Source organism: Carassius gibelio, chromosome A25, assembly GCF_023724105.1.
Source record: "Carassius gibelio isolate Cgi1373 ecotype wild population from Czech Republic chromosome A25, carGib1.2-hapl.c, whole genome shotgun sequence".
NCBI classification, from domain to species: domain Eukaryota; kingdom Metazoa; phylum Chordata; class Actinopteri; order Cypriniformes; family Cyprinidae; genus Carassius; species Carassius gibelio.
Window position 1 is genome coordinate 6752363 of NC_068395.1, and position 25631 is coordinate 6777993.

The 25631-nt window shown below is 38.0% G+C and overlaps 1 pseudogene; it reads right to left on the reverse strand.

Moving 5' to 3' along the window:
* Positions 1–19799: 19799 nt before the first annotated feature.
* On the reverse strand, positions 19800–24724 carry LOC127946886 (dnaJ homolog subfamily C member 24-like; annotated as a pseudogene).
* Positions 24725–25631: the final 907 nt, after the last annotated feature.

Consider the following 25631-nt stretch of genomic DNA (forward strand, 5'->3'; position numbering starts at 1 on the left):
TCCTGGCTGCCGCTACTCACCAACCCCCTTACCTTCCATACGGCCCCCGCCCAGGACTCCGCGCCTGCCCTGCCATGTGGTTGGCTGTACTCCACTCTCACACAGGACCCTTTTCATCCAGAATGGGATGGGGGGTATCAAATTTTCTGAAAACACACACAAATTAAAAAAATACAGTAGAAAATATGAGCAAAAATGTAAATGTAGATGCTGAAACACAGCCTGACACACATGCGGCACCTCATGAGAGAGTTATTATTAAACTTTCAGGTCAATTGTGTGGTAGAGACTCAACTCAAGGCTTTCAGCAGCATAGTGCAGTAGAGCTGATGAAACATTCATGCTCCGAGAGCCATGTTTCTTCTTCTTTTTTTCTTTTTGCATTTTCATTATATGTCATCTCAGTTGGGTTGAGATCTCTTATTTCATTAGTAACTCTTACAGCTTATCAGCCTCACATATGAAATTACATAAACAGAACTCCAAAAGTACTAGTAGACTAGCTTTTAATTATACAGAATTAAAAGTTTGAGAAAATGCAATAACAAAATTAGCTTAAAATGCTTTCAAAACAACTTTTGAACAACACTGACGTTTAGTAAAATTAACCATTTGAAACCAAATTACAGCAAGTTTAATCTCAAAATGGCGCAGTGCAATGTTTGGACAAATACAGGCATCTGGTGGGGGCCGCTGTCCCGGGTCCTCAGAGTGTGACTGGTATAGGGGTTGCCCCTGCCTTCTGCCTATAGAACAAATGTGCCCATGTTTGGACCCAGGGTTGCCCACAGTCTGCTTGCACCAGCAGCCAAGACTTCCATATGCCCACCCAGCTGACACCGTCTCAAGCACGCTGTGACCCCAATGTACAGTAAGACAGACCAACACTTTTTAGCACATGCCCAGAATGTACACAGGGCCAGAGCATTAGGATACATACATAGACACTCATGCATCCGTGCTGAGAAAACTACAGAACAATTGGAGGTTGCCAAGTAAACATAATTTCAAGTAGTGAAACTATACTACTATTCAGAAATATTATAATATTATAATATTTAAGTAAACAACACTGAAGCTATTTAAAGGGGAAATATCTTTCATATTAAATAAATAAATAATATTTTAAACATCAAAAGATATTTATAATTTTATCAGAGCCATAGTTTTATGGCATAATGTACATAAACATGCTCAATATATAGTTTTAGTTGTAGTTTCTGTTTTAGTGAACTATAACAACCCTGATTTAGCACTCATTTAAATGAATCAAACAAGGTTTTACAGTTAGATACTTCCCAATACTGACATGCATGCACTCAAACACACACAAAAATGAGATTACATGCATAAAATCAAATGCAAACACAGTATGTCGTTACGCAGCCCTTATATCACAGTGTCCATTAAAAGTCAGAGCATTATTATCCACAAAAGAAAAAGATTACTGATCTCTGAGCAGCTCTCATCCTAAATTTTCACTGCTTCTGATACATTAACACTTATCAGGAGTTATCCTCCCGTAACAGCCACCGCTGAAGGCTCCCGGTGCATTAATATTTCACAAGATTAATATTTAAACACATCAAATGGAATATGGAAAATAGCACATTGAACAGAACCTCATTAGCCCACAAGAGAGAAGCTAAGTAAGTTTCAATCAAAGTGCCTTTTTATTGTGTGTGAGAGTGAAATCGGAGGGGGTTCGGTTCAGAAAACACACACACACACACACACACACACAAGAAAAGCTACCAACGAGTATTTTTTAAAACATAAAGATTAGTTATGAAAGCTCTGTTTTGGCTAGAAAAGAGTAAAAAAAAAAAAAAAGTATTCTACCCAAATTCTAGGCAAATAAATGTATATATTATGTATAATACAAATAAATAATAATAAAAGAAAAATAATAAATGTAAATAACAATAATATATTTACATGCAAACTATATAAATAAACACATTCAAGAGCTCACTATGACATTTGGCAATAACTATCATCTGACATTAAAAAATATATATTTAAACAAGCACTAAACTAATGCAAAACAACCAATCATCTGTCTAGACTTCCTTTATAAAAGGCTGGATGGCTTTCAAAAGCAAGTCACAACTTTTTTGGCACATCAAGCTTAGGGTCATGGAAGAGACTTCATGCATACTGAGGAGGAGAGAAGCCAAAAAAATGTCATGCCGCAAGATCACAAGACTCCCTTTGGCCAGAATCATCAACTGAGCATTCAGTTATTCATATTACAGCATTCAAAGTCCTGCGCTCCATTGTCATTTATAATTTCTCTCCACATATATTGAAGCGAATATGAAAGCAGTTTAACTATGCTGTAAAGAGTGTGATCCACAAGACACACCTTTTTTGTTAAACAACAACAAAATAACTGTAGTTATTGTGGATCACACAAGAGTGGTCTTGGATAAATATCTTATTAAAACATAATGTTGCAAAAAGGTGATCTGAACTTTAAAGCTAAATTTATATTTCTGCATAAATCTTTATCCAGTATTGAGGCTGAAAAAAAAAAAACTCATGGTGGGAAAGGCATGATGCCCTTTAACATGTGTTGTTGTGCCAGATCACAGTGGAAAAAGACTTGCACGTTGTCATATATGACACTCAACAATACTTGTTTGCCTCTGAGCTGCCTGGAAACAGCTTGCTGGCTGCTGCTGATGGCAGACCCTGGAGGCCACCAGATCCCTGAGGTAAAGAGAGGAAAACATTAGTAACAAGATAACAGGGGAGGAGAGGGCTCAGAGAGCTTTATCAAGGCTTCTTCAGGTACCTGGGCCTACTCTAAACTCCTGAACCGGCATCCCAGGGACTGGTGACAGCAACTGGGTGTTACAAATAAAAGTACTAGTGGGGCTGGATATGATGGTGGATTATGATGATGATGATGAGTTTAGTCAATATATTCATGATTACCATAACAGTTTGCCTTGCTATACATATAATGCCACAAACTTAAAGAGTAACAATTAAAGGCCTTTTCCCCCCTCTAAAGCAATATTCCCCATAATAGACATAATCCCTTAGGAATAACCTGGGATTAGGTGCTTTGGTCCAGGACAAAATGCATGTAGCTTACTGAATGCCCCTTGTGGGATTCAAACCTATAGCCTTTCGGTTACCAGGACAGATGTTTTTATATATATAACTGTTAATATTTTGTGTAAACTTCTAACAAATTTTGTTTCTGTTAGGTTGATTTTATTTTGTTTCAGTTAACAGTGCAGGTCTTTACTTATTTATTTTTTATAATAGCTTCTATTTAGTCTAGATTACTTGTGTTTTGTCTTTATTTAGCTTGTTTGGTTTACGTTTTGTTATGCTTTTGGGGCTTTAACCTTTTCTTACTGTACGGTTACAATTAACAAAGGTGATTTCAATGGTACCATGGTACAGTGATGGCATCAGATGACAAATGGCAATACCATGATACTGAAATGATCACCATATTCATGTTCATTCACTATAGTATTTACAGTACTTCAAAGAATACCAGAGTAAAGTGGTACCATGACAGCACATGTCCAGAAAGTGTTGGTATTACCATGTCCAGAAACAAAACTAAATGAAACTAAACAAAATGAAACAAAATAAAACAAAAAGTAGAGCATGGTGCTTGCAATATTTGAAGTGCATCCAGTCAATTCCAATGGAAATTAAAAACGTATAAAATGTGTACCTTGAATGCTATGTAAGTCGCTTTGGATAAAAGCATCTGCCAAACTCATTCATGTAAATGTCCAATCAAATAAAATAGGCAATACCATAGTACTTTATGTTAATGTAAGGAATACATAGCCTAATAGTCCAAACAATTTTAATGCATGCAACACCCAAACAGATGTTCTACCCAAACAGATCTACAGAAACTTTAAGACACCGGGGAAGTTGTTAATAAGTGACTGCCATTCACAACCTGCAAGAGACGCTTAACAAGGGGTGAATTCTGCTGAGACTGTGATGGCTTCATTACACTGGCCTCACTTACTGTCTGAAAAATATTAATGATTTAATGAGCGAAGTTAAGAGTTGACACCACTGCAGCACTCCGGTGCTAAATCAGAAATAACGAACGAGCCATTAATGAGGGGCTGGATGAGAAACACCTGATCTACCCCGTCCCCAATCAGTCTTTCCCTCCGTTTATCTGTCTATCCCTCCCTCCCTCTTTAATAAATAGTCCACAGCTGAATCAGGGCAGCACCTTCACCTGCCACTGCTGCGTTGAACCTTTGTCTATCAAGATACCCCCACACACACACTGTGCCTCTGTCACGTTACTCCTACGCTGTATACTTTACATACGCACGCACATAGACACTTTTCACCTGGAAGATTAGCTATTTGTGTTAAACTCTCTGTAAGGGGGGAGAGTGTCTCTCTGGAGTGTGTGGGGGTCTCTCTGTCACAGTAAACCCCTGTCCGTCAGACTCACAACCCCAGACGCAAACGTGAACCAGGCACGTGGTAAGAGATGAACATCCGTACACACCTGTCAACAGAAGAAAGTTTCATTTGTACAGGCCTGCCATTGTTTGATAAGATAATGACTGGGACTGCCGGTATAATCATTTCTCACATTCATCTCTGCTTCCGAATAATGAAGGTAAGGCCTGACAGTTCCAGAGATTTGCTAAACAATCAACAACAAGTTTTGAAGTTAATGTTTTGAAATAATTGAGATAATAAACAAAAACAAAAACTAGGATAGGAAAAATTAATGCTTTACAATTTGCGTTGATTTGCTTTACCAAGAGATTTTACTCAATATATTGTAGGGCAAAAATAAAGGGCTTTTAGTTCTTGTTATTATATAGGTTCTTCAGAACAGCATATTTGGTTTCTGGGTTTTCACAATTTTCATAGTCATGAAAATAAAGAAAAGTCTTTGAATGAGAAGGTGTGTCAAAACTTTTGGTCTGTACTGTGTGTGTGTATATATATATATATATATATATATATATATATATATATATATATATAATATATTATTATTTATTTATTTATTTATTTATTTTGTCAGCAAGAACGCATGAATCAAAAGTCTTAACTGGTTTAGGACAGTCTCCCGATCTGAACAGGTTGGTGTCTATTATCTGGGCAGTCACCCAATCCCTTCCCAAAAACTCAACAAACCAACCTGGGAAACCATCCTAAACCAGACAAGACCAACAAACCCGTTTTTTCCCCCAAGCTGACTAGGTTGGGAGACCTACGTAGTAAAGAGCAGAAAACCAGCTTAGACTGATTTTTAGCAGAAATCACACTAACTAAGCACATTTCAGAAACATTCGATGAGTTAAAATTTTACTTAACCTAACATTTTGTGAAATATTTTACTAGAAAAATGTGCTTGTGCTAATCTTCTAATAAATGCAATTTGGTGTGATATTTTGTTTTCGAATGCAATAACATTCATACCTTTTTAAAAGTGGCTAAAGTGTCCAAATACTTTTGTGGACCAACTGTATGCTTGATCATACCGCCTGTGCTTCCATTTCCAGGAAGCCAATAGTGTGCAGATTCCTGTGGCTTTACGCTGTTGGGAAACAAAGGAACTAACATCATGCTAGTTTACTGGGTACTTCTTCCAAGTGTTAACAATTCCTTAGCTTTTATGATCTTAACCAGGCCTATTACACACTAAAGGGCCATAATACCAAACATTAATTTAAGCACTTTCCTTATTCCTCCAAAGAACCCATCAATTATGGCACTCTTTATCATGTGTTCCATTTTGGGCACAACTTTACAATTTAGCATGGGGGCACCTCTTAAACTTGCTTTCAAAGAACTGTCGAAGAGGCATTTTAACTTTTGACAAATAAACAATGGCACCATCTGAGCCTGCTGCGCTACACATTGCGCACCAGACCCGAATTAAATGAGGATAAAAGTGCTCAGGTCCTTTCCATCGCACCATGATTTTAAGGAGGGGAAAGCACACATTTCACACAGTTGCCTTTGTGTGTAATATATTGTATCATGGCCATCCTGCTGGGCGTATTTCATATAGATGATGACAACGGCAATGCGAATATCTACGTGAATGAGTGGGTTAGCTAATTAAGATTATAGCTACCCAGAGAAGTGTCTCGGTACAGTTTTTGCCCAGCAAGACGCTGCCATCATTGTGGGAAAAGCAGCACCATTTAAACAACAGGGTTCACGTCACCTGGAGAGCAATTGATACCAATTATACCATATCATAAAGTAACCCAATTTAATAGTCAGAGAACCAACATGGGGCATTTGGCTCATTTAGGAGACAACAGCAAAATAATTAATTTCTAGTCAGTGAGCTGTCATTGTGTCAGGATGATGAACCCAGATCCTAAACTTAAGGGTCTGACTGTCACAAATAAGGCAGGAGATGAGAGCAATTAAGCAAAACCTGACGCCAGGAAAGGGCAGTAATTAAGTGTGTTATCGTCTTTCGCATTACTATTTTAGTTTTAGTAGAGAAAGATGTTTTTAAAAGATGAATATTTTTGAAAATAATCAATTTAAGTGAAAATATTATTAAATATAGATCACGAGACACTAAATACTGCAGTTATTACTGAAATATATTCAGCTTTTCCATAACCTGAAGAAATTAGATTTTAATATATATTTAAAAAGGATAGAGTTGGGTATGACAAACGAACTAAATAAAAATAGAATAAAATAGCAAGTAGCCTAATGCTATGTTGTATAAATGCTACATTTGACATTTTTTTAAAATAAATTAATACTTTTAATTCAGCAAAGTTGCATTAAAACTGATCAAGTGTGACAGTAAAGACATTTGTAAAAGTAACAAAAGATTTCTATTTTGAATAAAATAAAATAAAAATGGATGGAACCAACGTTCTAGAAGGGTATAATAAGCGTTTTTTCACTCTCATTTTTAATCTTATAGAAAGTTTACAATAACCATTAAAAACTTAAATACTGAACAAAATTCTTTAGTGAATTCAAATTAAATTGGCTCCATTGTGAACGCCATAATCCACTCTTAATCTGGATCAGGGATCCCAGTGTGTTTTTTACCCCTCTCCTGAGGCAGCAGTTGCTGTCCATCCCGTGCCTTTGTGTACGTACCGGCCTCCTTAACGTTTTAGCAGGGCTTTGACTGGTTGAACTTTGATCTGATGTCTTCATTGAGGAGAACTGCAGGTTACCAATTCAAGATGCAAATCCTTTACCCAGAGCCTATAGGCACTTTGTAAAAGAGAGAGAGAGTGAGAGAGTGTGTCTCGTGGGGAGGGGGAATCCCGTGTGAAGTTGAAACACTCCACACGCACCCCACCTCTCCCCTCTAAAACACAACTGCACACACACAATCATGCTCTAATCCACATTGCAATATGGATTAAGGTAGGGGATAACCTTTTCTTAACGTGCGAGAAAGAGTATGGCAAGGACGAGCCTGGGGTGGGCGGCTGGGGATCTTCTCATAATAAAGCAGTGCGGTATAAAAGCACGCTCTGTGTCAGGCACTTATGAATGGGCCTCAATGCAGCCCCATTCCCAGGCCTGGTGGGGAGGCTTGCCAAAGCCTACCTAGAGCCAACTAAGCGTGAGTAATCCGTCCATGCTCAATGGACGGGGTGAGCACCATTCAACCCTTTCAGAAGTTTAAGAGTTGATCAATTTATTATCTGTGGCGATTAGGGTCCAGGCCCAGTCACTTTTTTTAAAGCCTGGCAGTCCGGGAAGAAAAGAAAAGGCACTGTCATTCCTTGGCTCTGTGTTTCTACTGCTAGCATCACATAACCGAAGCCCTCTAATTGCGATACCGATTTCATGCTGTGACAGTTTATATATTGCCGCTGCTAGACAAACGGCCCACTGAATAGAAACTGTGCCTTCTAATTTTCTAAAACTAATCACTTTGTTACATACAGTAGGTAGAGAAAATTGTGCATAAAAATCATTCAGCCATTTTTTTTATTCTTACAGTCTGATGTTTTAGACAGGAATTAGATGACAAAAAAAAAGCTAATTCGAATAATTGACTTGTAATTACGCCCCAAAAAAGGCTTTGTGCATTTAACAGCTTGTAATGACAACAGTTAACAGAACAGTGTGAAAAAATAAACTCTACAAGTCATTGAAGTCAAACAAGCTTTGTATGCAAAGGGTCCACACCCACTCCAACATTCACAAAGGGTGCAGTGGTTTGGGATAAATCTCAAGTGCTCTTCAGATACAAACACTTCTTAGCACAGTATAAACAGTTTTATTAGCTCAATTCACAATGGCCATCGTCGTCTTTTTTTTTTTAGAGTCTTAAACACCACAGGAGACCAAACAAACAAAAATGACAACCGAAAAGTGTGGTGAAGTTGCACTGTATTCCTCAGAGCAATGATGAGGTAAACAAAGCAGGTATGGGGAGTGGTTCTAGATCCCTAGTTCAGTAGTTAGGACACTAACTAGGGAGTGAGCAATGCATGTCAAAATAGACACATTCACTTTCTAGAAATTAAAAAAACTGGTGTCATTTCCACCACATCTCACTTTCTTTCTTAAAAAAAAAAAAAAAAAAAAAAAAAAAAAAAATCTATTCTCAAGATACTGTACTTTTTTAATAGTTTTTATATAAATAATTTAGCACTTTATTAAAGGCGTGTTTGTTCATTGTTGTGGAAATGATGTCCAAAACACTTGCTTTTAAATGACTACTAATCTTATTTTAAGATAAAAGTCTGGGTCTGGACTAATCAACAGCAATCAAATTAAATTATTAAAAATCATTTAAAAAAAAAAAAAAAAAAAAACAGACAGACATAGGATGCATTATATCACAGTGTCTAAAGGACCAAGGCCCTTTTTTGTTTTAGGACATTGAGATAACTGAATAACACATCCATAGTTTATCAAGTGAGATATTCCATTCTTTCTGTCCAAAGTTGTCATCAGTGCCTCGGTTCATGTGCTCATGGCCCTGTGTTTGACAGAGGTCACTGCAAACCCACAACAAGCCACCACCTCATTACCCAAACTAAATAACTTGATTCTCTCTATTAAAGCCATGTGACAAATATGCTACATATTCACATGGACGCTGCTCAAAAGTGAGGCCCTGATTACAGGCCCAGAGCGGAAAAGATTGTTCCATCGTCATTCTCACACTCAATTGACTATGTGGTTATGTGTGTGTGTGTGTGTTATGCTATGTGTGTGTCCTGGAGTCATTATGTGCAATTCAGGCAAGCATGTGGATGGATGTGTGTACAGAGCTTTCAATCATGTTTATGAGGGGCCGTTCGTGCGTATGCATGTCTGTTTGACTCCAAGCGGCTGTTTCCTCTGCGGTCAATTAATCTTAATGTGAATTGAATGTGCTAACAACTCCAGCGCCATCAGACATCATTTCATATCCATCATCCGTTATCAGCCACACTGATCTACAACAGCGAGCACTCAGTACTTGCTAAACAGATTTACTGTAAACTATGAAATTTATGTTCAGAAGAATGGCATAGAGGACTGTGTTCAATTTTGGCTTCCTTGCAAACCCTTTTCACAATATAACAGATCCTTAAGTATATTAGAATAAGGTTAAAACATTTAAATAAATAAATAAATAAATACATTCTGCACTCTTACACAGAGCCAACACTTTGGAAAACAAACAAAAAAATTGATTGATTCATTTATTCAGCATTACTACACATGAAAAGTTTTTTTGGAAACTAAATGTTTTAAAAATGTTTATTTATTTATTGTGCAACCTACATAAGACAAATGTTTAAGAAATAAATTCATTAATTATTTCTGCAACTTTACAAAAGAAGAGCCATTTGGAAACAACTAAAAAAAAAAAAAACATTTAATTAATTAATTAACTCATTAATTAATTCCAACTAACTTACATAAGACACATTTTTTTTAAATAAATAAACAAATACACAAACAAACCTTCTCAGGACAAAAAATTAGCATACAAATGTACACATTAAATAATAATAATAATAATAATAGTAGTAGTAGCAGTTATTACTATTATACAATTACTATTATTATAATTTTCAGTCAGAACACTGTATTGACCAATCAACATCCAGGACTGCAAACATAACATTTAATAATAAAAAATATCAAATCTCTATCATTAGATAAAATTATAATCATTTATCATTAAAGGACCCTTTTATCACTTTTAAAAGGGTTTTTGCAAATAATTTCTCAAAAATCTAATCTGATTCAGCCTATACTTTGTAACATGTTGCCTGTTCCATGTCTCTTGGCCCCTTAACAGAGCACATGTGTGTGAGAAGATGTGTCAGACCCCCTGGGACAAATCACCTTTCTAATGCAATAACAAAACAGGCCGTTGTCTCGCAGATAACACTTTAAATTAGCAAAGCCACTTCTTAACACCAACACTTCCTGATTAGACCTGTGAGGAGCTGGGGGCCAATCAGAGGGTAGGACCATGGGGCATTCCTTTGTGACATCATTAAAGGTAATGTGTGGTTAAAGGCTGATTTGGATCCCTGGGCTGGTCACTGTTACAGTTTGCTGGTTAGGAGTGTTTTTCTGTTTGGGAAGGAGAGGAAGGTGTGAGTGTATGTGAGGGGCTGAATTCACCTGTTGCTTTGTACTCTTTCACTTGTTAACGCCTCTTAAGAAAGGGAAAAATCATATTGGTCAGGTCTAATTTGACAAAACAGGCAATCCCTTGGGTAAGATCAATCTATCAAGGGGTGAAAAAACCCTAACAACAATTACCCGTAGGGTCACTTTACAAACTCTTGTACTTTATGATCAAATCTATCTCAAAGACACCTTCAATATTGGATATTCCTATAAGAACAGCAGGAACTTTACACTAAAACGAGGTCAGATACACAAAATATTTCCGCAACATTCTTAAGCACCTTTAGATCCATGGAAACCTTCCCTAACCTTCAGTGTCTCTGCATTCTGCCATGCATAGGAATGGGAGGCCTATCAAAAACAAGCCAACATCCTGCTTTGGATTCCCGCCCTACCCATTAATATGGAAAACATAAGGTTTACGCCTTGACCCCACCTTCCATCAATCAAAATATTTACAATGGCCTCCCATCTGTCGGCTGAACTGAAGCGGCCCGGGTGCCTCTGTTCCTGTTTGTATGACCCCCTGGCTGTGGTGAATGCTCAGGGAGGTCTTTAAAACCAGCAACATCACCGAGCTGTAATGACAAGCACAAGATGCACTTCCTCTTTACTGGGATTCACTGATTTAGCTGGTGGCTTTTTATTACACTGACTCAGCATGGCTTGGTAGTTTCGCTCCAGAGGCCAAATCTGGACTGAAAGGTTTAGGGAAAGGTGAAGGAGCGGATTCCAAGGAAGAACAATGTTGATATATGAAAAAACGACAAAAAAGTTATAGACAAAGACATTATCACTGGAAATGAAGAAACATCCAGTATAAGAATTTTTTAATAATCCAATCATAGTCGAAAATGGACCTACTTGAGCTGTAGCTGGATAGTGAATAAACACACATAAACTGAAGCTCTTTGCCAATGGGTAAATTAACTCACCCAAACGAGTCCTAAACATATGAAAGTACTCAAATAGATACACAAAACAAATGTCACATTTCAGCTTACATTTGCAAAAAATTACATAAAAGTCCGCTAGAATCAAGTTACAGAATACTTAAGCCACATGACACATAACACACCAAATAACGAATTAGTTTGAGTTATTTTACATTATGGTACATATCTTGTCCTGACTAGTAATGCACTGATTTTAAATTCTGCCTGATGCTAACAAGTATTATTATATCATGGCCGAAAATCGATAAATGGTCAACATCCATAATATTCTAAGTCACAGGGTTATATATTTTCAGATTGGAAATGCTCTCACACGTATTTCAGAATGAAATATGATCAGTTTCACAAGAACATGTGCTCCACCACCCCCCACCCCAGACTATGCCTTTCAAAATAACAGAATCAGTTACAGTAAAATTATATTTTGATACGCTATGAATGTCTCTTTTCATTTCCACCCCAAAACCATTTCGATTTAGCCTAAAAACAAAAGGCACCATCAGCCTCAACATCACTTTGCCCCCAGACTTGCTGATTGTTCAACTATCTGCCACTCAGTGATAAAAGTGCCACCCAAAAGCATGGCTTTCCTGTTTCTCCATCCATCCCGCCTTTGTCTCCAAAACGGTGTAATTTCAGAGATTGAAGTCCTCGCCAGTGCCTTCATTCCCCTGCTCTGACAACAATAGGACCCAAGTGCTTTTAGAAATGATGGATAAATTACTAGGTAGTAAAATATTATATCTAAGGTAGGTGATGGTCCTTTTTTGCAGGGCTTGTCTCCATCAGTCTCATGGCACTGAAGGTAATTATAGTCTGTTGGATTGTCTCTCTCTCGGCATGGGAGAGAGCTCTGCTGTTTGTCATGAACTCATCTTGCTGAGCGATAGGACAGTAATGGTTCGAATTAACATCTGTTGCCTGTCTGGCATCGTGAAAGGTAGTGACAGCTCCACCACTGACCTTTTCTGATTATGACCACAAAAAAAGAAAGAAAAAAAGAACAATTAGCTCCCCTCCCATGGGCCAATAGCTTAAATTACGATGTATATTGTACGTTTGACTGAAAGACTGTAAATGGGCTCAGACGTGTCTTTTCATTGCATTCATTTGATCACTTACAGGCGGTGGTTAAAACCTGTTATCTGGACTGGCGGTATGACACTGTACTGTACAATTGACCTCAGAAACAACTTGACCCCCTGACGGCCACGTAACAAGCAAAGTTGCCTAACAAACAGTACAGTGGCCAAATATCATCATCCTCACCCATAAAGTCCAAGCTGAGTAAGGCAAAGACAAGAGATTCCACCGCTCTTCAATTTGTCCACTCAAGGATTGTCTTTTATTGATGGCTTTCTAGGTCAGCGACCCTCCGTGCTGTTCAAAGGATCTAAGAGGCACCCAGATGGGCCCTCTCAAGATGGAGCCTATTGTAGCAAACTTTCTATAGTGTCTTACAAATGAAATGCATAAAAGCCATTAGCCCAGAGTGGATTGTTTTAGGGGGTGGGAGTCCCTCTCATGGGGGGTAATGATGACAGTCTGGGCCACAGATCAGTCATCAAAACAATTGTGTTCCTAGCCTTTTCTTTTGATGAGAGGCTTTCGTTCTACTCGCTCTCATTACTCTTAACTGGGAATAAACTCCCGACTGCTTTAACAGTAAGGAGCTGAGAAGCTGCGAGTAATGAATGCTGCAATCCGTAATTTTACACCTCAAGAATCAGCGCAAGGAATGTTTGACTGATTAATGATATAGATATAAATAGAATTGATTCAGGTTATTTACTTAATTCTCCTTCAGCAAGATGCAATTAAATCTTTGTCAGGTCACGACTACAGCAGGTGATGTACTCACTGTTGTCTTAAGGGATTGGAAAGGCGGGTGTCAGCTTTCCACCTTGCTCGAAACCAGCACTGTTCAAACTCCCAGACACTTTGTGTGAATTCAGTAGATAAGCACTGACTGACACGGACATCACCTTATTGAATTAGCTGTTTGTGCAAGCAGCCACCAGAGCATTCGGCTTCAGCTCTGGTTCTCACCTGTTGACAGATGGGACAGACATGAGAGATACCTCAGAGGAAATTAGACCGGGAATCCAATTTGAATGCCAGCTGTTTTTTTTATGCAATTGGAAAGCCCTAGTTGTTGTTCAATGGGGTCATCTAACAGGCCTTAGGAGTAGAAAAAAGAACTGAGGGGGAAATAAAGGGTTAAATAAGAAATTCTATTGTTTCAACTTACATTTGATCTTTTACTCTGTCAGTGGTGGGAAGAAAACATTAGCCAAATGGAATGACATATACAAAAATTAATCAAAAACAACTCAAATCAAACCAAGATCTTACAACCACTTAAACTGACGGTAGTTAAACTACATATTGTTTTGGACAGATGTGTACATAAAGTGTCACTGCAAAATATTTTTTTTGCAAGAGAATCACCAAAAATGCTGATATGCATATAAAACACTGAGAATCTACAAGTAAAAATATGGATAGAGTAAAGCAAAAGCATTGACGCCAATTGAAGTCAAGCAGCCAGAAGACATCAAGTGCTTCCAACTTAAATGTAATAATACAAAAAAAGGCAAAGAAAGAAGTCATAATCACTATCAAAAAAAACAAAACAAACAAATTTCACTCAAATCAAAATTCAAATCCAATTGTGATCATGTTGTTTGATTATCATATCTAATTTGTAAGTTGGGCCAGTGGGACTGTGGATCTCTGTAATCCCTTTTTTCTCTCCTGCGCTTTGCTAATTTGAGTCTGTAATGTCGTATGCTTGTGTGGCAGTGATTGCCATCAGTGACACAAACCTCCTGGGAAGTCTGACTGGTGGGGCCTCATTGATTGAGCTACAGAACTATCTTGCTATATTTGCATAAGCTTTAGGCAGCTTTGATACTGGGTAGGCAGGTGTCACATATTCTGTGATTGTACACTTCACTACAATCATACTAGGGGTGCGGTTATTAATACTGATAACGGATGTGTTTTCATTTAGCAGGCTGAGAAATCTTTTTAGAGCAACGAATAATGAATGCAAAATGACTGCAATGCGATAATATATAGAACTTTTCCACCACTGGGACCAGATTTATATATATATATATATATATATATATATATATATATATATATATAAGAAGATTAAACAGCATGTGCTTAATAGTTAATGCACTAGTAATGCACTCATTTTAAATTCTGCCTGATGCTAACAAGTATTATCATATCATGGCAGATAATCGATAAATGGCCTCGATAATATTCTAAATAATTTCTAAATAAAACACTAAAAAAGCACTGCTTCAAATGCTCCAAGTGAGTTATATCGCAACCTTATGAAAATGCACAGTATGACAATTTATATTCATTTTTAAAGAATAACTCTACCTGAAGGTTATGGCAAAGGTAAATGTAAAAGCCAAAAAGGAGAAAGCACAAATATATTCAATATCAGCTGATAACCAATATAACTAATATATCATGTATTCCTACCAATGGCCAATATGAAAGTAACTCTGGATACTAGACACGGTGTAGATATAGCTTATTTAAACTGCCTTGAACTGTACTTGGGAGTTTGTTATTAAATAGTAATAAATCCAATACGAGTTAACATCATTCTAGTTTCCTTTTGTCCAATATTTTGACACAACATCACAATGCACATGGCTTCATTCGTAGTGTGGTCTGTGTTTTCTACACTGTGTGGAAAGTATTGTTTAATACTAGCAGGTATGTTTTTCTATTTGGGACCCCCTGGCTTGAAGTATTTCCAGTTTCCCCAAGTTTCCTTTAGTGCTTGAATGCCCAGAACAGCGGACAAGGATTCATGGAGCCATTTAGGAGAGCAGCGGGTTGATGTTGTGGCCTTGTGCTTATTGGTCCTATTGAGGCGACAGACATGTCCATTTCCCACATCACACAGTGGGACAGGAACTACTACTCGACACCCCTGGATCATCAGCTCATGAGGACAGTTATCTTTTTTTTATATGAGGGATTTTCTAGGAATGCTGCTTTGAAGATGTGGGAATGTGGAGCCATGAATGGTGAGATACTCGAGAGAAAAGGAGCTCCTGGGATAGAGGGGTTTCTCAGCAGGGGCCGTCACTGTTGAAACTATGGCATCCGAGGTATTCTGTGGACAAAAGGAAACTTATACCAGCTTTCTTGACCACTTGGACTTTTCTACAATAAGGAATTTAGGGTAAGAATTTTGCATTTGACAAACATAAGCAGGTCGTAGAATCACAACATCTCACTTGCTTTGACTGCTCACTGAGAATGGGAAGACATCGCCCAGCAAGTGTTCTTTGTCAAGCATCTGCGGTCAAAAGATACAAATCAGTGTAGAAAGTCCCAGGAGACTTGAGCATCATTGCGGGTCATTGTAGTGATAATGCAAAGGACAGCTGATCTAACCTCTCACATTTAAATGTGGAACTAGGAAAGATCCAGACGCTGATAGCTATGACTGCAAATGGCCAACTCATTTACAATCTGAATCCCATTTAATTCCCAGCAGCTCTCTCAGGCACCTCTCTCCACAAGCTGTACCACCCGCCAATGAGCCGGCGACAGAGAGCCAGCTTGCCACATATGGATCGTCCCTTGATATCATTCAGTCAGCGTGTAATCTTGTTATGCAAAATCTTAATCTGCACCTATGTCCTAATGCCCAAGGGTGGCAATATTGTGATATCAAGGTTCTGGTAGGTCATGTTGCATGATCCCTACTCTATTCTTTGGAGAAGATGGGGGACTTAAAAGCCATCCCTAGAGGCCAAAGAAAAGGAGAGAAAGAGAGATCTGGGGCAGGACCAGATGTATGGGTTTGTGTTGTTTTCCCCCCTTTTGGAGAACAAGATTGACTTGAGGTCTCCATCTAGGATTAGACTTGTTTTGGAGCAGTGGGATTTTTTCCAGCAGACACATTATTCCACAAGGGAATAAGTGACCACCAGCATGCCGAAATTGGATCAGGATTGGCAATTAATGTGAGTCAGCGGTAACAACGACTAAACAGCAGCTGCCCTGCAGATCTCTCCCTCTTTTCAGGTGAAACCACCTTTCCAGTCTTTCGGAAAAAGGAGTGGACAGAAAGTGAACTGAGGTTAGAAGAAGCAAAGAGATATGATGGTTAGTTGTAGTGGGGGTAATTTTGATTTTGGTGAGATTTAGCATTAACATAATGGGATTAAGCGAAACACCTTTTGTGCCCGGAAAAAAAGCCACCTGGTGCTGTAGTGAGAAGAGAGGCAATGAGAGAGAGACAGACACATAGATAGAGGGAGAGAGGGAGAAGACTAATCCGTTCCCACCTCTGGGATGTCATTCATAAAGCCGAGAGTGATTTCCGCTCTGCTTGCTTCAAGCTAATTCCATCACCCGGAGCAACGGGCAATGGAAATAAAGTGCTCATTATTCCAAGCACGGTCAAAAATATGCATGCATTCCCATTTTACTTGGAATTGATACCAATTGATGTTTCTTTTAGACCTGGAAGTTGTAGATTGATGATCACTTCCTCAAAGAGTAGGGCGGGAGAAAAACGAGCAGCTCAGGTGAGGTGGACACCTCAAAATGACACAGCTATGGCAACAGTGGCTGCAGTTACCACCGACTGCCTCTCAACTCCAAATTAGTGGGTTTCCCCGCAATGGAGCTATGAAGGCCAATAAGCAATTAAATGATTGGCGAACAATGAAGTTGCATCTCCAAGAAAGCTGTGCATGGCCAAGCAGTTCCTTGTTGCGTTTCAAGTTTATTATCAAGTCCGCCTCCTTTGAGACATTACTGCTGCACCTTTTCAAAGTCTTTCTGGCTAAACAAAAATCATCAGTCTGCCAACTTGTATGACATGCTAACATTAAAAAACAGGAAAATGAAGGTGTGTGACAAGCAGGATGACATAATTATTGGCAAGGGAGAACGGTGTGTGTTTTTGGTGTAGTGGTTGGGGACAGGTTTGCTTTATTAACAAGCAGGAGTTATTTTTAAAACCAGGTCCTGACATGTCCGGGCTTGTGGCGGTGGGGTGGGGGCACCTGAGGGCCCAATGGCTTCATGGGTGCACCAGTGCTGTCACTTGCTCAGTCTATGAGTACATTTGGGACACTGTGGCATTGTGACTCCCCTTGGCAACTGCTTTCACAACAAATGTGTAAATAGCCTTTAAAAGAAAACAGTCATGATTCAAACACATCAATTCATATTTCAAGAAAATAGCTCAGGTCTGCACATTACAGCAAAAAACAAATAAAAAACGAAACAAAAAAACAATCTTGTCAAACCGGAATAAAACGTACCTACAGTATGATGTTTCATACGTATTTTGAGAGGTTATGTTTTGGCTTAATAGAACTGCATCCCTTGTATCCCTGTAAATATGTAAACTGTAAATATCCATATTTACTTATATCAAAAGGAACATGTACAAATACTGTAAAACAGTAGAATAAATGCAGATCTACAATAATACTATTGTTAACCAGTTTAAATTAAACTGAATTCTGAATATTTAAAAGGCTAAGAGATGCAGAGATATTTTCATTTTGTATGCTTCTCTGCCTTCTGGCTCAAAGTTTCCCAAAAGATAAGTCTTGACAATTTGGCTGGACACTTTTGATCTGACATAGGCATATACACATCCTTGTCCAAAACAGGGAAGCCATTAGATTCAAACTGAAACAGGGGTAAAAAATGTAAAAACTAAAAAAAAAAAAAAAAATCTTCTGTTCAACTGAGATTATGTCTGCATTAAATGAGAAACCAAGAGGGCAAAAAAGGTGATGAAAGTTAATAAAAAAATTAAATAAAAAAAAGTGCTCCTCGCTTCCTGCATATTGGAGTTAAGGCTCTGCATTAAAGAAAACTATTTCCAAAACTACCTGTGAACAAGAACCAGGATCAGTGATAGTCCTGCTTACTTTGACAAAGGTTTCAGGTTACCAGGTTCACACAGTCAATGGGGACAATAACGTGAGAACAGTCCCCGAAAAAGGGAGAGTTAAGGTTTCACTTAAATAGATTGTTATGATGTAATTTCCCCCACAAAGTCACATTAATGTATTCTTATTGCACCCACTATCCTAAGACAGATATCTGCAATAAATTTGAAATAATATTTGAAATATTCTTTAAAAATGTGGTTGAAATTAAAACATTATTGCATAAGCCAACAGAATATACATTGCAAATATTATTTTTAACATAAAAAAACAGTTTTCTCATTTCTCAACCCAAAGCTATATACACACACAAACACACAAATCTGATCTATTTTCTGAAACTATTAAACACAGAAATAATTCAGTTGACCAACAGAAATAAAAATAAAAAGTTTACTAAAGTGACAAAAAACATTCAATAAAAAAAAATGACCATGTAAATTATTATAATTCAGTCCTTACCATGTACAGTCACATACACAGACGTTAAGGGACACTCATTCAAATGAAGCAGCCTTACTGTCTGGCCAGACCCACAAGTGTACGCTAGGTTAAGAGTTAGCTCCCCTCAAAAATAGAATGATGATGTCTATCATTGCACTATAATGCGTTGTTTATCCTGTCTGCACATATAGGGGGAACTGAGGACTTAATTAGAGCTTTGACAAGCCCACTCTCCAAAAGTGATGAGATTATCTGTAATTGATGTCACAGTCAATTACAGTTCGGTCCATTGCTGGGCTACTATTGCTGGGCTACCGGTAGGTCTAGCCTAGGGTCAAGCCTCAGGACATTGATGAAAAGCGTGGTTTTGCCCCGATCAAGCTGTTTCTACTGTGGGACGACAGATTTTAGCAAACTAAATAAAGGCATGACCCTATTCCAATGCCGCAACCTTGTAGACCCCCCCCCCCCCAATCAATAACTGGAGGACCTTTTTCGACCAGTGATGTGTGGAGGCAGTTTGTGACTTCATTGTCGGAGGAGAAAAAAAAAATATATTTATTTACATGCAAGCAAAGTTTACAAAAGCTTAGAGGTTACTGAGCTGCATGGTCCTCTTAAACACAGGGGAGAAAGGAGGGGTTAAGGAACAAACAGAATGTTTGGGCTTTTTGAGACCCAAATTCTTCAAACCAGTTCTGGTTATTTGGTGATGCACTTGCTGTTAATGTAAATTTGAAAATGTTGCGTGCTTGTGCAAGGAAAGAAATGGATAATGGGAATGTTTTTACAGTGTGGTTGCTTTGAGGATCTATGTGGAGACCATTAAAAGACCATTAAGAAATATGATGAAGATGAATTCTCCTCCACTGTGACAGCTGTATATATAACATTTAGTGTCTGAAACAGAAGAGATGCTTTATCATTTTAACACAGACTGAAAATTACACAGCAAACTCCTTGAGGACAGAGCATTAACCACAATCCCAGTTCATTTCGTTGAGGGTTATACAAGTGTCCACTGGCCAGCTCTGTTTCAGTTCAATTGCTTCAGAAAAAAATGCAATATGAAGTCAAACTGATGATCAACGAAGCAATCATTTTAGGCAATATTCCGTCTTTCTATCAAAAACAAACTAATATTTCCCCAAAGACCACTTAAGAAGTCATTTCAGCACTGCGTTTCAGCATAGCATACAGGAATGCAATACATTACAGCTAATACACCACTAATATAAAATATACTGACCTTAGAAATAGCACCATATTTAATTTTTGACAGGAATGAAAATATGACTGTGAATGGTTTTTTTTTTTCAAAATCATACAGTGTGTTCACTGGACTATACAGTTTTTTTTACACAATTACGATTGTTCAGCTAATGTAATGGCTTCCTGAGTAAAAAAATAAATAATAAAATCCAGTAGACAAAAACTTCATAAAAATTATTATATTAATATATTCATCCACATTAAATTATTTGATCCTTTGTGCTCTCACAGAAAAGAAAGAGGGTCTGGAAGATTCAAAGCATCTGTATAAAGTTTTTAGAGCAATCGTTGCTTGTTGAAATATTTAAGCAATAATCACAGAGGATTGGTGGGCCGCTGTTCCACTTACTGTATAAGAGATTTAGGAAAAGGGAAGCTGCAAAGTCACCTGAAGTCATTTAGCATGACCTAGCAAAGCCTTCTTGTCTCCTACTGCTGCTATGAATACACAAAAATGAGTTGTCTTCAAATATTTATTTTGAATATTCAAGCAGGAAATGTTGGGGCATCTCATAAGTGTCAGTTTTAAAGGCTGCTAATAAGTGAATTTGAAACTAAAACTGTCCGTGAAAAAGTGCAATATGACAATTAATTGTCAAAAGGGCGAGAATGAAATTAGATCACGTTGCTTCATAATGAATCAAGGAATTTGAGACACAACACCTCCACGTAATGGTTCTTTTTCCTTTCTGGCAGCCTGTCTGAGATATTAGCAATTAACAGGTGTGAATGCTTTCTTTTAATTAGTTCAAAGGAATGTAGTAAGTAGGTGCCAATTAAGTTCCTGCGACTAATTTCTATCATTCATTCCCTAAAGATACAATAAAAAAATAATAACTTGCTGAGACAAAGAAATGAGCTTTGTCATTGAAATAAGTAGTCTGATGTGTCTCTATTCACCTAAAAAATATGAATCTCTTTCCGATGTAAAATGAAGCACAAATCTAATGGTAATTGGGGGTAACTGAAGGGAAGATTTGTGTTACGCAACCAATCAACTCGATTAATTACCTCACATTATAGAGAGTACCCAAGAATAACCTCCAGTAACGAATGCATGGCTACCACTTGATGCATTTCTGCTTAGGCATTAAATCAGAGATGATTAAACTGATTAGAGGCATAAAGACTTCTCCTATGACCGTAAACAGAAGTAAAATTGATACTTTTTTTTTCTTTAAATGAGCATTACATAAAAATGACAACAGTAATTTTATTGCAAAAATACAGGAAGAGAGCATTAGATTAAATATCCAATATTAGTCAATTAGTCCAATATGGACCGATAACAAAATAAATTAAATAATACAAATAATATCAGAAAATATCCCAAATGGTATGGCTATTTGTCACGCAAACCCTACTTTTTCAATGTACAAAATAAAAAATAAAGTTAAATATTGATTTGATTTTACTTTTTTTTTTTTATATCTTATTAAAATATACCACAAAATTTACTAAAATTGCACTTTTCCATACAATATATAGGAAATAATAAAGAAATGAACAAATGATAAAGCAATGGCATCAGAGAATGCATTTAACAAACTTTTTGGACGGATATGAGCATGCAAGCTAGTTTTCTTGAGGACTGGTATAATTTGAGACCCCTACTTAACTTTGTAAGCCTAAATTTATAATACACACAAAGTTTAACAGACATTCAACATATATAATAGTTATCATAATATCTAAAAAATAAATAGTTAATAAATATTTTCATTTTTTTCAACAATTCATTTTTATAAATATGACTACAATTGAAGGCAAACCTTTATCTAACACATGCATATGAAGCATGTCTGACGTTGGACTTAAAGTCACAGCATCCAATATAAGATGTCAACTCCATCACTCCTGCATGTGCAGCCCAGTCGAAGCCTGGCTTTTCTGTGGACGCTCTCTAAATGTCAGTTCTGTGGCTGATCTAGCTACCCCCCCCCCCCCCACCCGAAAGCTATGCCACAGTTCCCCAGTTAATGGGGCACAGGACCCTGGATGTACACTTATTGGAGGTCCTAATGGAGAGCTAGGGGGAGCTTTTCCTTAGGCGAAAGAGGAGAGAAGCAGACTATCACTTCAAGTAAGAACTGGCCATGTGTGACAGACCTGACCTACATTCTCTCTTTCTCTCTCTCTTTATTTCCCTCCTCCTCTGCTACACACAATTCTCACTATGCTCTTCTGTAAGGAAGCATCTGTCCAGACCAAAGACAACAGCTCGGTTTGTATTACTTCCTTTGGTATTTTAAATATTTCCGACAATTTTAGCCATCTGCCCCAAAGGGCTAGTGACAAATCTAGTTTATGATTTTAATTTTTTTTTTTAAATCAACAGTGATGAACATAAACTAGACTTGTCCAAATGGTCCAATAATGTTTTGCTGAGCATTTACAAAATTTAATACAATAAATCCCATTACACCCAAATATAATCCTAGTCTAGCTTCAACAGTGGTTAAAACAAAACTGTTAAGTGTATTCTGGGCTAGGCTAATAGTTATCAACCAAAGCCCACCTCATCTAAACCACTAATTCCTCCAAATCCTTTCAGTCTAGTATGGTTTCAATACTTGAGAACCCATGAGAGGATATACAGGTGGGAACGTACCCTGTAGCTAGAGGTTGTACTCCATCTGGCTTTCCTCATTACTCAAGATCTTCCAAGCCTGGTCCACATCAATGAATCGCTGAATGTGCTGCTCAGCTTCACCTTCTGATATGTCTGGCCTCTGCTTGTCTGGGTGAAACTGAATCAAAATTAAGTGATGAGATTGATGGCAGTCGTGCTTTACTGAAAGTATTATATTTTGACAAGTATGTTTAATTAAATCACAGCTGAAACTGACAATATGATTGGAGATATAAAAGGCAGACTAAAGAATGTTAATAAAACTACAGTTGATGGACAAGTTCATGAGTTCATGGACAATTCGCTAATGGACTACCCATGATTTTAGACAATTTACCAAAGGCGGCGACCATGTATACTAATACAAACGATGGTGCAAAAAAAAAAAAAAAAGGCAAAATATCAGTTAGGACAGATGTGTCTTCTACATGACAAGACTTGACAGAGTGGACGGTTAGAAGGGCAAAGGTCGCCCCTGTCCTCCAGCCAAAAACACTAATGCGATCTCCACTTCGCATCCTAAAATATGACAGTTCGTACTGTAACATCATAGCTTCAGTAAAAGAAAAATTATTTTTTTTACCCAGAAGTCTAATTCAGCCCTCCTAAAGATAGCTTTAGGGGTTATTTTGACAGTCCCTTCCAGCCTGGATGGATTCGTACAGTATAGAGTTATTCTTCTCCTTGAGGAATCTACAGAGAGCAGGCTGCGGCTATCGATTAGTGGGGGTCGAAGGTCAGCCAAGCCGTGGGGCTCTTCATTCGCCCACTGGAGAAGAGCAAGGTTGAAAGGGGCAAACGGAAAACAACTTGGATCCTTTCGAGCAGGCATTCAACCAAATTCTGATTATGCTCTGGCACAGGCGAGCAGAGTACTGCATGTGTATGTGTGTTTGTATGGTCGCTATAGTTCAGAAGCTGCACTGCCGCCACAGTCAAGTAATGACGTATGGGGTGACACTGGGCTACAATAACCGACAATCCGGGGCAAGCCAATTACTGTCCACTGCGATTATATTTGTAATTTTAAGTAACAGGAAGACTGAATTCAACTAATAATTTCAAGCAATTACGTTTAAAACTAATTAAAATTTAAGGGTGCCCGTTTTCCATTGTTTCCCGTTCACCCCCCCCCCGATGATGTGCTTTAACTGAAAGATCTTTAAATATATTAACGTAAATCATTCATTGCAGCCATCCAAATGGTGGAAGGCTTTTGGGAGTGCGTTCACTTTCACATGCCACTTTTACGTTCTGAGGAAGATTTCAAATTGGTAAAATATAAGAAAAGCAAATCTCAGTTTAATTAAAAGTACCAGAGTAAAAAAAAAAAAAAAATAGATAGAAACAGCTCAAGATACCAGCTAAGAGGATTAAATAGATTTGTGTTTAGGACGCTTCAGATCTGAGGATCAGAAAATGACCAAAGCTAAATAGCTTAAGTGAAAACCTGAGCTGAAAATAAAACTTTAAATCAGCATGTGCAAAAATTTTGAATGAAATGCTGTTTTTAATTTAAAACTTTGGTAAATCTGAAACACCACCTTCGCTAAAGAAATATGTCCACATTTATTCTCAGCCAGACCAGAAACAGAAAAACAGCTCTGTTCCCAAACCCTGAGAAGGGTCGAGCAAGCTTGGCAGCACAATTTCTCAGTTACCTCCAGCAAGATGCCAGATTCTGCCAGAGAATTACTCTCTCTCCCCAGCGGCGGAATTGGAGATAGGGTTTTGCTTCCCTCTAATCTTTGTAGGTGAGTTTGAGGAGTCAGGACCACAGGTGTGAAGTGCAGCTTAGCCCTGACAAACACATACTGCTGCTCTACAAACATCTCCCTGGGTAGTCTTCTGTCAAAAAGACAATCCCTGTGAACAAGGTTTCAGGTCTGTCGTAACTGAGCATTTGATTTAGTGTCTGATGGGGAACATTTTAAACAGCTAGATTTGAATGGTAATGCTTAGTATACTTTTATCCAAACCCTTTTTAGGAATCATTCTGACGTTACAAGCACTAAGCTGGTAATCACACATATTCCATGTGTCTCTCTACAATTTCCAGTCTGTGTGGTATAGGTACTTGTAATAAATGCATAACACAACGAGATGCTGGTGCTCTGTTAGAGCAGCCCGCCCTCCTGCCCCTCTGGAGTTACACGCTTTAATTGCTGTCTCTTTGCATGCATTGTAAAATATTCATTTACCGGGGCTAATGGAGCTTGGAGAGCAGGAACACTATATAAAGGGCTGGGCAATTTGGAGCACTTGCAGCTCTAACAATACATCATCATCTCTCAGCGGCTGTGAAGGGAGCACTGCCACATCCTCTGCTGGGCTCTGGTATGCTGCCTACAGCCGCTCTTTGCTTCAATGGAGAGGGAAGAGAGGACACGGGGCACAAAGGCTACTTCCATCACACTACTGCCACCTACTGTCACGCTGAACTCAGAATGAATGAACGCAGGACACAGACCTACTGCAAACAGTATTACAACAGTATGGTTTAGTTTAAGTCTGAGGTTACACTGGTAATGCACATTGTGAGGTTGATTCTGAAGCAGTAAACTTATTCCTTTTCATCTGACTGGCTATAATATGAAGAAACGGATATTTGATATAATCATGATACACTGATTCATTTAACTGTGATAGTTAAAAAAAAAATCTAATTTCATTACCAATGAATTTCCTGCTGTATATTGTATAAGGTGTTGGTCTGGCCTCTTCGAACTGCTTCTACAA